A 17,011-nucleotide genomic window follows, 5' to 3' on the forward strand; every position below is an offset into this window, starting at 1 on the left:
ACTGTTAATAGCAGAGCTGTGGCAAGACAGTTTCAAGCCTATTCAATTATTAATAAAAGGCAGAAAGGTTTCAGCAAGAGAGTGAGAAACCACCCAGCAGTTTGGTGGTTTCAATATACAAGCCTCATTTTTGATCACTCAGGACATGAATTCAAATCTGTATCTCCGATACCAGAACATTAATAAAAATATTTATTCCAAAAGCTATTTTGCTGTTTGAAGTAGATGTAGGTACTGAATGACAGAAGGAATTTCATAATACAAAGGAATAGCATTCATTTAGTCATCACTGAGACCTCTCCTTTGCATTTCACTGGTGCTGAGCAGATTATTGAGACTCCCATTCTGAATCTAATCCAATTCCCTGTGCACTTTATGCACAACAGGTGGCTGCACTTACATCATGTGTAGGTACTCATTTTAGGACCTCCAAACTTTAATAACCTGTAATCAGGTGAAACTGGCAGGCTTTGCAGCCTGCAAGACTTCCATCTGATTTGTTTGCAAGAAAATCACTTTTCCTTCAAAACCGAAATTTCCTCCAGAAACATGAATGAGTGTTTCCCAATCAGTTCCCCTCTAGAGGGCAAAAGCATCTTTGCTTATATGCAGTGTATTGTGTGGAGCAGCCCCTGCTCAGCCGTGCCCACAGCAAATGCAGATGAAGCCAGGCACTCATATCCATAGCCAAGCACACGCACATGGAATAGCGCCGGTTTAGTTACAGACAGCGAGGCACACTAACTCATACAGCATATGAAACTCAGAGCTTTATCTGCCAGACTTTTTGGTCCTAGAGGTGCAGAAAGAAATGTATTGTAGCATTTTATAGTGCAGAGTTCTGCTTTGAGATTTTTTTTTGTCACTTGTTTTAATGTATTTACCAAACAATATTTAAATCAACGCTGCATTCTGTGCAAGGAGAGAAAGGCACTGCTGTCTCCGGGGGGAGTTTTCCATCGATTATGCCAGAGAAGAGGAAGAATGTGTATCAGCTAGATCATGTTCCCTGTTCTAAAAAAGCAGATGCAACTCTGGTTTATGCACTGAGCAGAAAATTAGTATGAGGTAATGCTATCATAAATAATTTCTTAAAGCACCTCAGTGATATGGAGGTTGAAATTTCAAAAATAAAAAGGAGAAAGGCCTGTAAATGTAAAAGCATGGTGAAGGGTAGCTTTTAAAGTAATTGAGGATTTTTCATTGGATGGTAGCTTTCTACAGTACATTATTTAAAATCTAAGTGTGGAGTACCCTCTAGCTGATATCTGAAGATCAAAGCTGCTATTAGATTTTTTTTTAACTGCTGTAAAGGTTCAGCTATTATAAAGGAAATTAAAGGAACTAATGGAACAAATAACATAAAATAGTCTTCCATCGAACATAGCAGATCAGTATAACTTGTGAAAGGGTGTTTGTTACAAAAGGCCCCAAAGCTTTTAAATGCATTTTTGGTCTAAAAATTGAATTTCAGGTAGCACAGTTGAAAAATCAAACATTGACTTTAATAAGTGCCATTAAAGATTCACCATTGTTATTGTCAGGATTTATTCTCTCTTCTCTCTGGAAACTAAATTTGAAGCTGAAATGCAAAGGAAACAAGCTACTGCGCTCTGGACAAGGACTCTTTGATCACAGAGGCAAACACAAAATGGCTTATTAATGATTGCAGCTCAGTGCTCTGCCTGACCTCAGGGCAAGCAGATTTTTTAGAATAAGCCTCAATTACATGATATAGTTTAACCCTTGATGGGAAGGCAATTTTTGGGTCTGTAACCTACCGTAATTTGACAGGAGGCCACAGCAGCCATTCAAAGTGTCAGCCAAATATGCGGCTCTGCAGGATTAGCACGCTGTCATCAAAGACAGTACAGCAGTGCCTGGCTCTGCTGTTGGACTGGAGAACTCTTGGATGGTGTTACACATTAGCCTGTAAATTAATGAACCATGAAGACAGTCTGGTTTACCTCCTGAATGAGGCAAAACATCAAGCCACCTGTGAAATGACAGTATTGCTGTTTTCATGACGATTGCACTGAAATAGTCATTGGTACCTGATGAGATGCAATTAATTTTATAGATCTCTCCATTCACTCCACAGCTTAGCAGAAATGCCTCATCATAACAGGTCATAAGAAATGAACTAACAGCTCCAGTTCTTTATCTGGTTTTGACTAAGTCTAAAGTGAATCTTTGCAAACATACTCACATTTATTTGTAAACAGAATTGTTTTATCCTGAATGTCATGTTCATGGTCCTTTACAAGAGAAAATACAGCAATCATGGAGCGTAAAGCTTTGAAAATGATACATGAAAATTATACAACCACAAGATGCTGAAAGCTGGACTGGGACATCAGTTGTAGAGAAAAGAAAAAGCATTCTTTAAATGCTTTGAGTTTTTCTCTTTTACCTTGCTCTTTCCTTTTTCATTTTTCTAGTTCAGAAAGGTGACTCCTATATATGAAACCCTCAAAGACAGATACACAGAACCGTGCCCCAGATTTCACTATATTTATGAAGAAAAAAAGAGTAAATGTTAGACCATGAAACAACTTTAAGAGAAAAGAATTAAAAATTACATTTTTCCCCAGCTTAACTAACACAAACATTTAATATCTTTTCTTTCCTCTGCAACTGCAATTCATTTTCTTTAAATGAAAGAGGACAAGACACGTTTCTAATAAGGATGGAATATATTAAAAACATATTTATCATCTTTCATACACATGCAATTACACAGAGTTTGATGACCAATTTTTCCATAAAACCATTAAACAGGATTGTCCAAAACACAAGGAAACATGGTAAAAATGTGGAAATGAACCACTGATTAATAAGTTATGTAGGAATTTGGAACCTTGTGGAATCTTTGGTGAGGTGAGAGACCAATTTTTTGAGTTGCCTTTATGTGATAGGAAAAAAGGAAGCATTGTGGTGGGACAGCAGTCTGCAGAGCACTAACAGGCTGGATGGGCACAGAGGAATACAAATCGAGCAATTAGCTCCAAAGCAAGATATTGATTACAAAATTAGCCAAGGCACTAAGGGAACACAAGAGAATAATACTTATTAACCATTTATATGCCACTGCTGAGAATAAATAGCAAATAAGAAGACTTGGAATTGCTCATTGTCTCAATCAGAATTTGAGAAACCTGGAGGATTAATGACGGAAATATTAAAATCAGTGGTTATATGCCATTACAAAAATAGCGTAGGGAAGACATAGGAGATATTCCTGGTCCAAAATGGTTCTTTTTTGAATTTTTAAATCATTGATAGGTTAGTGCCATTGATTTTGAATCTGTATAGATTATTTCCCCATCTTGTGCTTCTGCTTAGATCGATAACTTGCATCATTTACTGACTCACAGACGTGGGTCTTGTAAACCCAAAAGATTGGCTTCTGCCTGTATATATTAGTGCTGGTAGACAAAGTATGAGGAGAAGGGGAGGAAAACACCAAAATGCAGAAATTAGATTTAACACACACCAGGAACGTTATGACACAAAGATAAATATATTTCATTTACCAAACTAAATACTACCTGGTTATGACACCTACAGGGATGCACGATGATGATTTGATTATGTCTGTTCTATAAACAGGATTAAATGAATGCATTACTATAAACTGCTGCATGCATACTATACAGTCCCCCAAATACTTATGTTCATCAGGGAGGAGAAATACTTAAACACAAAAATATGAAATTAGTGAAAGGCACAACACTGGAAATTTGTCTAAGACAACTTTGAAGAAAAAAATTAATTAATTTAAAATAGCAGTGAAATCATAAAGAAGGGTGATGTCTGATTTTAAAAAGTAGCTATTAACTAGAGAATAGAAAAAAGGTAGGCTTTTAGTCAATAGTTAAGCTAATAACAATAAATACACAAATGATGTTAGAAATCATGGAAAATTCACAAGGAATGTGGAAAGGAAAATACTACATGTGGAAAAATCTATCATTATCAGACTGAAAATAAGGGCTTTTCTTCAAGGAAAATATGGATCAAAAAGGATCCTAGCAATGAAATTAACCAGCAACTTCAACATAGATACATAGATAGCATAGATAAATATGTCATTTATTTCAATGATAATGGAGAAGGAAACAAATTTTCCTTAAATACTTGTTATGCATTTGGGAGAGATACTCAGTATATATAATGCATATGTATCATATTATGATTATGAAATACATATTACTCAAAAGTCAAGAAAAAAATTTACATTTTGATATGACCAACAATACAGTTGTTCATGAATGAAGAGAGAATGAAAATAGAAGGGGTTTCCATGTTCAGACAGCTGATTTTGCCAAAGACTCAAGGATGCTGCTGAATTGCCAGCTTCACACAAATTTTAAATTGAAAAGGAGCGTCTTCATTGGGACTAATTCTCAGTAGAGTTCCTCTTGCTTCAGCAGGTTGTGACCACTGGAACACTATGGCCATTTCTTTGTAAGTTTGTACTTCTAAGAGAATGATGACAAATAGAAAATGTTCAAAGAAAAGTCATAAAATTAAAAAGAATAGTGCAGACCTTATCATACAGAGACAGATGTCAGGAGCACAGTACATTTGGTGAGTGTGTGATTCAGTCCCAGTCAGTGGGAGGGAGCGTTTGTCATAAATTTCCATAACAACATTCACAGAAATGATTGATAGTACTTCTAAGAACTGACTCAGTGGGACATGATAATGACTTTCAGAAGTTTTAAAAGCCCAGTTTTCCAAGATTTTCAGACACAAATTGTCATTAAGTAAAGAGAAGATAGATACCCAGTGTTTTGGTGGTTTTTTTAATCATGCTAAGATATATAAAAATGCCAAAGTTTAGAATGACATATGTATCAATTTACAGAATAGCTCTATTGATATATAATAGCAGTATTAACAGAAAGAATTAAGGAAATTATTTATTTTGGATGGAGAACTGAGGAAGAGGAGGTCTGGAACTGTATGCAGGTTAACTATTCCTTGCTGCTGAGTGCCTCCTGTGTTGTAGATAACAGGATATGGTACATCATGTTGGGCAGCATCCATCCTGATTGGACCAGGGGTTCATTGGACATACTCTATTTCATAATCAGGTTTTCTCCTATCAGAAACTACCTACAGACTTTAGTTCCAGGCAATCTCTGCAATGTGAAAAGCACAGAAAACATACTGACAAGTCACCTAGACTGCTCAATTTTGGAGAATGCTCTGATCTAAAAGATAGTTTCAAAGCCAAAGAATCCATTACTAAATTTCTGTTATGAGAGCAACTTGGTGCTGATCTATCATGGTGCCTCTAAGAAGGAAAATCATGTCCAGCATTTGCTGTTTCAGCTACACTTGAAATAATCATTACTAATACAGGCTGAGAAAATACTCTTGCAATGCTCATTGAATGTAAAGACAGGTGAAGACATGCGAAGTTGGAGTTTTGTTCTAATAGGAAGAGCTACAGAGCACACCCAGGAATACCTGTCTACCTTCATTGATTTGTAGTTCTAGTTAAAGCTCTCTTTGAGTTTAAAGACTCCTGTTTTCTAGAATTCTATTACCTTCAGAGACAATTTCAGTTTCAGATGTTTTTTTTAACAGATGTCAAAATCCGTCATCAAGAACTTAGGCTTTCCCCAAATTTATCACCTATTGATTATCTGCAATAAATTGTAGGAAGGTCCAAAAGTTGCACTGTTTGTAAAAATACTTCTCTGACCACTTCCACTGAAAAATTTAATAAGGCAAATGGCACATGAGCAAAAATAATTCTGAATGTTGTATTGTAATATATCAGAATATTCACTGCACCACACCTATCAGGGGAATGAATGGTAAAAGTAACCTAATCAGAATGATATTAAGGACAGGAACCCCTCCAGTTTGTATGCTAGGGGAGCAGATGAAACAATGTTCAGCATATAGACACAGCAGCACTCTAAACACTCCAACAGGAACCCTGGCATTCAGGCAATTAATCTGATAAGAGAGACAAAGGCCAGTGAGCAAATCCTTGGCAATTAGTGCTGTGTTCATATAAATACAATTATTCTAGGTGATTGTGACAAGAGAAAAAGGAGTGTATATTTTGTAAACATTCAGCTGAGACAAGATAGTTTATATATTTTTATTCCTAGAATGGAAAGGGAATTAGGCTTTTACATCCCAAGTCATCATATATAAATTTATACTATGTTTTCCTCAGGGAGAAAAATAAGCAAACAAACCAAAATAAAGAAAATAAGGAAAGGTTAAAAAGTGTACAGTGGAATTCACTTCTGCTCTCTCTTTGAAACACTGAACTGCTCCTAGCTATTAAGGTGTACAGGTATGAAAGACTCTTTCCTGCAGTCCTCACATGTATTTGCATAATGTTTAGGCACAGAACCAATACTGTGTGACTAATTGCACAAAACACATAATGAATTCTAGACACTACTGGCTATAAAAATAGTCAGGCAGGCAGCCACTTACTTTCTCCATGATGCCATAATACATCTCTCTTTGAAGTATCTCAGCTCTTGATCAAAAGAATCTGTAGGGTAAAAAATGTTCTCTTAAAATACTCAGCAAGACAAACTCTCTAAAATTTGCATCTATTTACTGATTATTTGTAAACAAGAAGAAAGCTGAAATTTAACATTTCCCAACACATTATTTAAATAGCTCTATCTAATATTAAGAGTCCTCTTTATCTCCTTAGCAGTGTCAGCATTTTTCAAAGTGTTAATTGTACTGAAAATTCAATGCCTGCATACTATTTTTCAATGTTTTTTTCAGGCTTGGTTGCAGGGATGAAGAGATTCTTGTTAATGCACCATTGATGTAAAGGACGTGCCTAGTTTGACTTTGCGTTAAGAACTGGTTCAATATTCTGGGCTGAGCAGTAATTCTTGGATGGGAATTTTGTTCCCTCCTACCAGGTAAATGGTTTCTTGTAAACTCAAGTGCTGCCACTATGCTTCACTGATGTGCTTGGAATGAGTTTGTGAGAAACAAGGAATAGGAGTAAAGTGTTCTACCAAGTATAGATAGGAATCAGAGATGCAGTTTCTTCAGAAAATCTTTTGCACTTATTACTCATATTACTGAGCTGCTGAGCTAAACAGACAGAAAGGGATGCAACTCAATCCCAGACAAACAGTACAGCAGTACAATGCTGTCTGTGCCAAAAAATAACAAGTATGATATAATGCCATCATAAACTCTTGAAAAATAAATCATATACCTTCTGAATTCTATTACTGTTTTCACACTTCAGTCCTCAGCACAGAAACTTCTATTTTTGCAGCACAATTTGCAGAAGGCAGTCACTGTATTTCTCAAGGTAATGGTGGTTTATATTACTTCTGTACTATACAGTAAATTCAGATTCAGTACCTTACAGTCTGATTTCACTGTTTGTATTATTCATCCCCATTGAAAACAAAATAGGATTTGTTGCAAATCCTAGGGAAATGACTCAAGGCTCTTTTTTAAGGAGTTTCAGATTCCAAGACTAAGATTTGCCACTGATGAATTCACTCTAAACCAAGACACCTGTGCACAGAATATGTGACTACCCAGCCTCTATCCTCATGGATGTACCAGAGCCAATACTGATGGGTTTTATCTAGGTGCTTGCTGGTGCAATCTTCTACCTAGTGAAATCTTGCAGGGGGCTGTGTGGCCCTGAGACATTCCACTCAGCAGAAAACGGGTGTAAGGCGTGTTTCCTTGCACACCATGGGAACAGGAGGAGGATGTTTCACAGTGAAGTCTTTTTGAGCATATCCTGCTGGAACAGTAGAACCATGAGAGTTATCCAATACCTTGAAATGTTTGTGACTGGATTGTTCAGTGAAAACAGGGCAAAGCTGGCCACTAATTATCTTTACAGAACGAATGTTAGTATTTTAATAAATATTGACACAATTATCAGTGTTATCTTTCAGGAGTAGTATCTTTGTCTACTGTTCTGCCTTGAAAGAGGCTATTATATAAATAATTTAAGCCAAAAAGGTATGATTATTCTAAATATAGTCTATCAATATAAAGTTGGCCAATAAAAGGAAAATCTCGGTCAGGATTGAATGTGAAAATAAGCTGGGTACAGGAAAAGTATTACAAAGAATAGTAAGCCTTTGATTTAAGTGTCTGAGTGCTTGCCATTAATGCCCTATCAGTCAAACCTGGATTTATTCAGACTGCTCCTGGCAGGGACATTTTCAGTAATTTGAACAACAAATTAATGGTATCTTTTATTTATACCAAGATACCAACTAGAATTTTCATTCCGATTAGATTCATGCCTGGGAGACTGTTCTGCAGTCTTTAAGTTTGTCTTTTCATACAATCAGCATATTAAAACAAATCTCTTTTTATCTCTGGAAAGTGGAAAATATTGGTGGTTTAATGGACTGATTGTTTAGAGAATTTTACTTTAAATGAAAAAACCTTTCAGATAGAGTTTCTTAAATGTCTCTTAAAAACTTATATTTTTATATTCTCCAGATATTTTCAATAGTTTCTAAAGAAACAGTATTATTTTGTGAAAATGTGGAAAGAATGAAGAAACAGTGGAAACTTTAGAAAAATGCAGTTTCAAGCTTTAAAAGTCATAGTTTGATGATTACTTTCAGCACAGTGATCTTTTATCTCTCTGATGTACAACATCATTTTTTCTGCTTTGTATCTCTAGAGATAGAGAGTTCTTTTATCAGCAGCACACTTTAAGTAGAACATTCTCCTATGCTGAACATTTTAAAGGACTCTTTTCTACGTTGATGATTTCTGGCTTCCAAAACACCAGGCATTTCTTCTGTTGGGAGGGCTTCATTTTAAGAATTAGAAGAGTTACCCTGTGTAGTTCTCCACAATAAAGGTGATAAGAGATGAAAATTCAAGTTATTCAATAAGCTCCTAGATGTCAAGGTCCAGATGCATGGTAAAGCACTCACAAACAAGAATAGCAGATGCTTGTAAGTCAAAACATTTATAATGTGGTTGTGTACAAATGTCCTTTTCTTGTCATTTTTTCCATAGGTAGCTTAGGTAACAATGTATTTGAACCCAGTTTCTTGTATACCTGACTGACTGCTGGAAGTGCTGTGCCAAAGAGAGAGATGGTCGGCTTTTTTTCACTCTGATGAAAATTTTGCAATAATTAGCTCAGGATGAAATACAACAGGTGTCAAACAATAGCAACAACAGAAAAAAAAGCAATATTGCATAATCAATATATACAATCAGCAAATTTATGGGAAACAGTATTCATTCTGTATTTCTTTTCAATACTTGTTCATTTTTTGCACCCTTTTTAATAGAGATTTCTTGCTGTACCTTTTATAAGTGACCATTGCTACTCATCCTTCTTACCCATCATGTTAAATGCACCTTGTATCAGCTTTTCCCTGAACAGAGGAAAATAGCTCAGCCTCTTCAGGTAGGAAGTAATACTATATCTTAAGTCACCTAAGAATCATGTAGCTGCCTGATGAAAATGCTACTATGTCTTAAAAAAATGATCTAATGCTATTCTAGGAAGTATAATGTCATAACAAAGAGCAGGAAAGAAAAAGGGGCCAGCATACTATTTACTGCACTACAGAATTGGACAAAGGGTACCTGCTTCAGATCTTGGTGCTTTTTTCAACCTGTGCTTTTCTCAACTTTTCACTGAAAAATAACTCTCCCCTTATCCCTTCTATACCCTGAGAATTCCCAGAATATTTTCCTGGGACTTACAGGATTATGTCTCTGAAGCAAGGCTTCCTCTGGAATCCAAAAGCCTGAAAACAAAATCCTTAATTTCTGAAAAGGAGGAAAGTTTTGCCTGTACTGATTCCTATGGGTTTTGGATTACATACAAGGTAAATGCCTTGTAGCATGCATAGCAAGTTTCTTTTATTGCAGTCAGAGAAAGAAAAAAAAAAAAGGTTCATATTTAGCTCCTCAAAAGGATAAAACCCTTTTTTTCCAAATCAGATATTTCATTATGTTTTAAAGAATCTTGAAAAAGTATTTGGTTGGGGTAGCGGATTTATCATGTGTGAACCCAGACTGGTGGAGTCAGATTCCTTTTACTTCCGAGCCAGTGCAGATATTTTACTTTGCTCTGTGCTATAGCATGAATTTCAGGTTAAACTGGTCAGCTGGAACAGTGACATGGCTTTAAGTGCCACAATATTTTTTCTGGATTGCAGCTTGACAATACCTGCTGTAGCTGTATAGAAGGATTTTAGAATCTACATCCACTTAATTTGTTAGGAAATGACTGCAGCTAATATGAAAAACAGCCAGAAAAACTGTGACCTCCTTTCTTTGCTTAATCTTGTGTATCTGATAAAAGGTGTAATGAGTACTGCCTCTAAAGGTACCATGTATGTTTTTCTTATATAACAAAGGATGTCTGAGGCACATAAAAAGTCCCCACCCAAGACACATTTATATATGGTTGGCTAAACAGGAGTTGAATTAAACTTTTTTCTGGAAAGATAAGTTGAAATGAGGTGAACTTAAGAAGTATTTCCCTTAACTGTAAAGATATATTTGTCAACACAATGCAGTCAACTGAAATTTTATAGAATTTCACAAGATACAAAGCTCCCATCCCCCAGAAAGTCTGAAAGGATTTTCTTACAAGATCAATGACACTCAATAATTGTTGCTGGGTAATACTCAATATTTTGCGGGAATCACACCTCAAATATTATGTTATGACTCAAATTATTTCTGCTTAAGCATCAATATAAATTTCATTTCCAAAATGATGAAAATCCATAGAAAAAATCAGATTCTATTGGAGAAATGCAACTCTGTAAGTGCTGGCGAAACACTAGAACAAGAGGCCCAGAGGCTGTAGATGCCCCATTCCTGGAAATGTTCAAGATCAGGCTGGTCCTTGGGGGATTGGACTCGACAACCTTTAAGGTCCCTTCCATCCCAAGTCATTCTGCAATTCTGTGATTCATTTTAGGAGCAGAAGACATTAAGTGATAGGATGGGATGGGCTTCGCTCAGTCCTCCCATCCATAGGGTTCTGTCACATTCCTTAAACAACACCACCTTGGTGCTTTCCTAGGACTTTTGGATCTGTCTAATAAATATCTTAATTTCAGAACCTTCCTTCTCTCACTGACTTTAGCAACTCCAGACAAATTCATGACTATAGTTATTCCTGGGAACAGATTCTTTGGTCTTCTGTCTCACTAGATACCAGTCTGAAGCAGCAACCTAAGTATTTTTATTAAATGATTGTCTGAGGAGGTACAAATCATTCATTCCATCATTATGAGTGTGGCAGTAATGTCAGAAAAACTGTCTCATCCATAGCACATCAATCCAAACTGTGTTAAACAATGCAGGGCCCAAGGAGAAGGAATGTAGATTAGGGAAAACTACCACACAGAGAAGTTAAGGAGACAATGCAGAAGAAAGAGCTGACCACTTGTGTTTTAATCTGAGCAGCAGGGGAATATTGAGTGCAACTGGAAAAAGGGCTTAATTTTGCTTTATCCTACAATTGCAATGAATAGAGTGCCAAAAACAAGCAATATATTTCTGAAAGAAGCTGCTTCTGAAGTAACTTAATGTTTTAGTAGTTTTCAGTTAAATCAGGCAGAGGAAATTAACAATGGACTTCTGTGTTAATGGTCTGGAAAATGCTGTGCTTCCTGTGAAAATGAAGTATAAAGGTGATTTGATTTCTTTTTCAGTGATATTTTGGAAAAAAATGACCACAGCAGAACATTAATGATAATGATGAAGCGGCACAAAGGAGGAATGAAGAAGTTATAGATGCTTCATTAGGAAATCATATTTTTTTAAAAAAGAAAAAGTCTGGAGGAATGGTGCCATGAAAGATTCAGGACAAGTCCTTAGAAGTCCTGCATGAACTTTTACAAAGACAGCACAATATGAAGACTCACCATGCCCAACACAAAAGAAACCAAACTGATTCAAAAAAGGACATTTGTGTTAAAAAGACAATTATTTCAGTATTTATTTCCAAAAAAGTCTTCATATTTTGTGGTAAAGGCAGAATTTGGGAAGGACTCTGAGACAGAAAGGACTACACTGGACTGTATCCATGGCAAGAGACAAAGAAAGGTGTTTAGAAAGGACAAAGTGTCCAGTGCTGCTTGTTCAAGGAAATATTCAAAAGAGCAATGTTTGCCAATACAAGACGATCAAGCTGCAAATGGGACAGCTTTTATTTTTAACATCTCACACACCTTTTTAAGACAGGAGAGTCCTGAGGATGCTGTCACTACTAGGTAAGTCAGCAGCAGGTGGGTGGCTTAAGTGAAACTGATGTTTTGCAGAGATGGGTTTAGTCCATCTCACCAAGTATGCCAGTTAAATACAAAGGTGAAGAAAAAAATCAGTTTTGGAAAACATAAAGTTTGTAGCAGTGGAAGGAAAAAAAAATAAATATTATTTTTTAGTTAAAAAGTCACTGAACTTGTTAAAGGATAGAAACCATGAAAAATTATGGGAAACCTGACATTGAATTTACAAGCACAGGACAACTGCTTCAGACAGCTCCCAGGGGGAAAAAACCATCCAGCCTGCAGAGACTGAGGAGCAGCTGAAAGTACATGTGCTTTGGTAGAGTCATCAGAGGAAACAGGAGGGATGCTTACTGCTCATTTAAAAGCCCAGAACTGAAATGGAGTGATTTAGAACAGGAAAACTGTACCTGCAGATCCAAAAGATTGAACTGAGCACTTATGGATGTCTTTCTAGTAAAGGGTTTAATGCCAATAAATTTGTTGTGCTGGATCTTTCATTGAGGTTCTGATAAGCAGTAACTGCAGGTATTGTTTCCAAGTCTGCATTGGAAATGCTGTTTCTACAGGAAATTTAAATTTTGAGCAGCATAAAAGATACACTTGATAAAAATTTATTTTCATATCATATATATTGCAGAATATATAGGCTACATTTTCATCTGAAGGAAACAAACCAAAACAAGAAAATAAACAAAAACTTTGAAAAAATTTAGAATCAGGTATAGGTCTAGAACTAAACAATTAAATCCTTGTGATATAAATTATTTACCAGACCAGTTACCTCAACAGTGTTTTCCACAGTAGTGAAGTTCTCAGAGTAATTTTCATTAGATGGAAAACCATCAAAACAGAAAATATTCTGAGATGGAAGAGCTATTGGCAATGCATGTGAAAGGAAAATTATGAAAGATAAAGAAAAATCAATTAACGGTCACTATAAGCTGGATGTAATATTAACAAGGAGAAGAAGGAATTTAGTGAGATAAAGAGTGTGTCAGTTAATGTATTCAGTGACATTTCCATACTAATTAAGGAAAAAAAGAAAGAAAGAAAATACCTGAAAATACCAGAAACGGTAGGTATAATTTTTGACATGGATATTGAAGTCTTTTAAAAGTCCCATTTTAATATTCACAGAATAAAAGAAGGAAAAGGTCACTCAGTTCTCATGCCAGTTCAGGCACAGACACTTACCAGGATTTTCAACATTTCTCTTCCTGTATAGATTCAAGTGCTTCAGGCAAAGAGAGTCTCACCACCTCTCTTTAGAAACTGCAGCTTCATATATCTTACTGTCAGAGAACATTTTCTAATATTCTGTTTAAATATTTTTTATCTTAATTTCATTCAATTTTTCATAATTATTACACCATTTGCTACCATAAATAATTACTTTCTTTCAATTTGAGCAACCTCAGTTAATGCAACTGTCCTTTCCTCTAATTTTGTCCTTTCCTCTAATTTGTCAACAGCTTTCTCATAAAATGATGCGCACAAATGAGCTCAATGTTGCGGACATAACAGAGTGATCTGCCAACACCAACCGAATTCAAGCCAACTCCCAGGGGGTGTGGGAGCTGACTCTGAAGGGGTACTGAGACCTCTCCTAAATGCCCCTTTCCTTTTTCCTAACCTTGCTCAAAAGTGGTCTGGATTAGTGTGTGAGAAGCATGGTGCTGAAAAACCACAGTGCTTTGGAGTGGTCTCTTAGTGGAGCGCCACACTGACATGTCCTGGAGGTTTGGAGATAAACAGGTGGGACAGACTTGCATGAGACAGAAAGGCAATTCCACACTTTGACTGAGAATCTAAGAGATTCCAGAGCAATGTCTATGTGTGCTGTAGCTCTGCTTCCCAGGAAGAAGCTGAACATTGCTTGCTGATGGGAAATAGAGAGTAAACCTACTTATTTTTGTGTTTGCACCCAAACTTTTGCTTCCACTGTAGTTAACAGCATTATCTCAACCTGTAAATTTCTTTTCCATCTTATTTTCTCTCCCCTGTCCAAAAGGGATGGGGAGAGATAGAACAGCTTGGTGGGCACCTGGCATCCAGCCATGGTAACCTACCACACTGCTTTACCAACAGGACACCATTCCTGAGGAGCAAAAAAGAGAACCTTCCCACATTTTCCTACTGACTTTTTTTTTCCTTTTGAATTAAAAAAAAAAAATCCCAAACAAAACCAAAAAAACCTCTGATTCCTGATTCTTCTAACCTTCTTGGTTATTCTAGCTCTAGTCAAGAAAATAAGATAAATCACACAAATTATATGATTTTGGAGTGTGCTTAGCTGAGGAATTAGTCTGCACTTTAGCTTTCATTATGAAGAAAGCACATCTTCAGTAAAAGAAAAAAAATATATTACAAATATCTAACAAAATTTAGAATAAATATCATCTCCCAGACTATAGGCAAGAGATTACAATTTAAGAGTTGCTTGAGTGCATGGTGAAGCAAGAGGCATCAGATGGAAACCTTTTATTTATAAAATGAGAAAGGTATTTCAGGAAATAGATAAAAAATATAAAAGAATAGGCAAGGGAAGAGTTAAAAAAGACAGAGGAAAACGTGTGCAAACCAAAGCAGAATAATCATCTAGAGGGTCACCAAGGCCACAATAATATATTTTAAAATAGCCTGCAGACACTGCATAAAAGGCACTCTAAGCATTCAAAACAAACTAAAAGGCATATTTCACAAAAAGAAGTCGAGTTTGAAAGCACAGGCTCTGGAGTTCCCTGTACCTCTGTGACTTTCTATTATCCAATGTTCAACTTTTTCCTCAGCTGTCATACCCATAATAATCTGCTGCCCAAAGCCTGGAGGATGTGAGTGAAAACAAAACACTCCCACTTCAGTTCACCAGACAGCATCATATTCCTACTAATGTTTTAACCCAGAGCATCCTCACAGTGAACCTGTGTAGTGTTCAAATTACTTAATGCCATTACTTGGTCTGTGCAGGCATGGATAGCTAAGTGATTTCTCGTTGCCTCACTCTCAAAAAATCTATTTGGCAGGCTTTTTGGAGTTTACATTCTAGCTGTTTTCCCTTCATTTTAAATTTTTAACAGACTTTTCTGTAACAACAAAAGTTACCTCAGTACTTGCAGACCTATGTTACTCGCAGCTAAAAGGAATGAGACCAGAAAGAGCTGGCTAACTTATCACAAAGCAAGAAAGCTAAAAAAAGGAGTAAAACCAATAAATATCAAACTAATATGAAGAGTAGAGAAACAAACCCAAAGAAATAATGTTATGGAGGGATAACCAGGCAGCTGAAACTTTATACCAACCTTATTTGGGGAAAAAACTTTTCTGTCAAAAAGTATGTATAAACCTTTGCCCCAAATAAGGGACAAGAAAATTAATTTTAAAAAATGTAAAACTATGGGAAAAATTCCCAGGCAGTTTCCTTGGAAACAAAATTAAATCAGCAAATTCAGATTATATTAATATTAATACAAAAAAATTAATTTGCATATTGGTTTCATTGAAAAGCATTTTTAAAAAAAGGTATAATTTCACTAGACAATAGGAACACGTATTACCATAATGCTTGATAAAACATGAAAGTATTATATATGTCAATTAATGCAACAGGCCACCAGATAATTTTGATTTTGATTGTGTACTTCTGCATAATAGAGACCTTTGTGATTAAAGAGGACTCCTTATTTACTTACACTTCATTGTATGCTTAGGTGTTTTGCTGGAGCAGGTCTCGGTTCCTCAGTTATTATCTTCATCTTCATCTTCAGCTACTCATCCTTAAGAAAAAAGCAGTGCCTGTGTGAACCAGTGAGCCCCTGTGAGAACATCTGGTCAGCAGAGGGGATACAATAATTAGCCTATTGTAAGAGAATACCTGAATCCTCCCCATAAATAGTGAGTCATGGTTTTCTGCTGACTAGATACCAAGTTTTATAAAGATTCTTGGCCCAGACACCCAGATGTTGTTGGAGGCTAAAGGTCAATAACCTGCAAATATGTAAACAGTGAAATAATTTAAATATTTATGTCAGCAGCTAGGAAGTCAAGCAAACAATTTAATCTCAGCTAAGGAGATAACCATGCGTTAAATGCCTGCTTCACATCTCAGTCAATAGAGTGTAATTTCTCACTCAGAAGTCACATTATCTGTTTTGAAATTGCTATCATACAACTTAAGCTTAAGGCTTAAAGCACTCAGTGGTTATGTTGAGTTATGGACTTGTGCAGGGCACATGTCTGTCAAGGACAACAACATGTATATTTTGTTTATCCTTTATTATTTTCTGCTTAGAGCCGTAGATACAATTTTTTCTCATGGATTTCTCAAAAAAGATCTGGTTACTTAAAATGTCTACTGAAATAATGCATTGACAGGTTCTCAGGTCTATTTACTCTTTGCAATACTCTGTTTAACTACTTTATTTTGATTTCCCTGACAGCAAAACAGTATTTTGGCTCTGAAAAATGCAGAGAAACCTGTACAGGCTCCTTTTATTTTTGTTGACTTACACTGTGCTATCTATAAATATTTTAAAAGATGAAGTAGATGGATTACAGCCCACCCACTCTTTTTTTTTCCTTTTTCTCAGACACGTACACATTTAAAATTGCACGAATGTCTGTTGAGTGGGGCTTGAGAGTCCCCCGGATCTCTATTTCCTATTCAGAAGGAACAGGGAAAAGTCAGAAGCGAGCCTATCTGTGTAACCATGACAACAAGTACTTGTATATAATGCTTA

The 17,011-nt window shown here is 36.1% G+C and overlaps 1 long non-coding RNA gene across 1 annotated transcript; it reads right to left on the bottom strand.

Annotated features, from left to right (window-relative positions):
- Positions 1-1,818: 1,818 nt before the first annotated feature.
- LOC135447435 (uncharacterized) lies at positions 1,819-16,090 on the bottom strand. The gene is made up of 3 exons (XR_010440116.1): positions 15,965-16,090; positions 6,475-6,535; positions 1,819-1,930 (listed from the first exon to the last, which is right to left on the bottom strand). It is a non-coding gene; the product is annotated as an uncharacterized LOC135447435 (long non-coding RNA).
- Positions 16,091-17,011: the final 921 nt, after the last annotated feature.

This window comes from Zonotrichia leucophrys, chromosome 4, assembly GCF_028769735.1.
Source record: "Zonotrichia leucophrys gambelii isolate GWCS_2022_RI chromosome 4, RI_Zleu_2.0, whole genome shotgun sequence".
Classification (NCBI taxonomy): Eukaryota; Metazoa; Chordata; class Aves; order Passeriformes; family Passerellidae; genus Zonotrichia; species Zonotrichia leucophrys.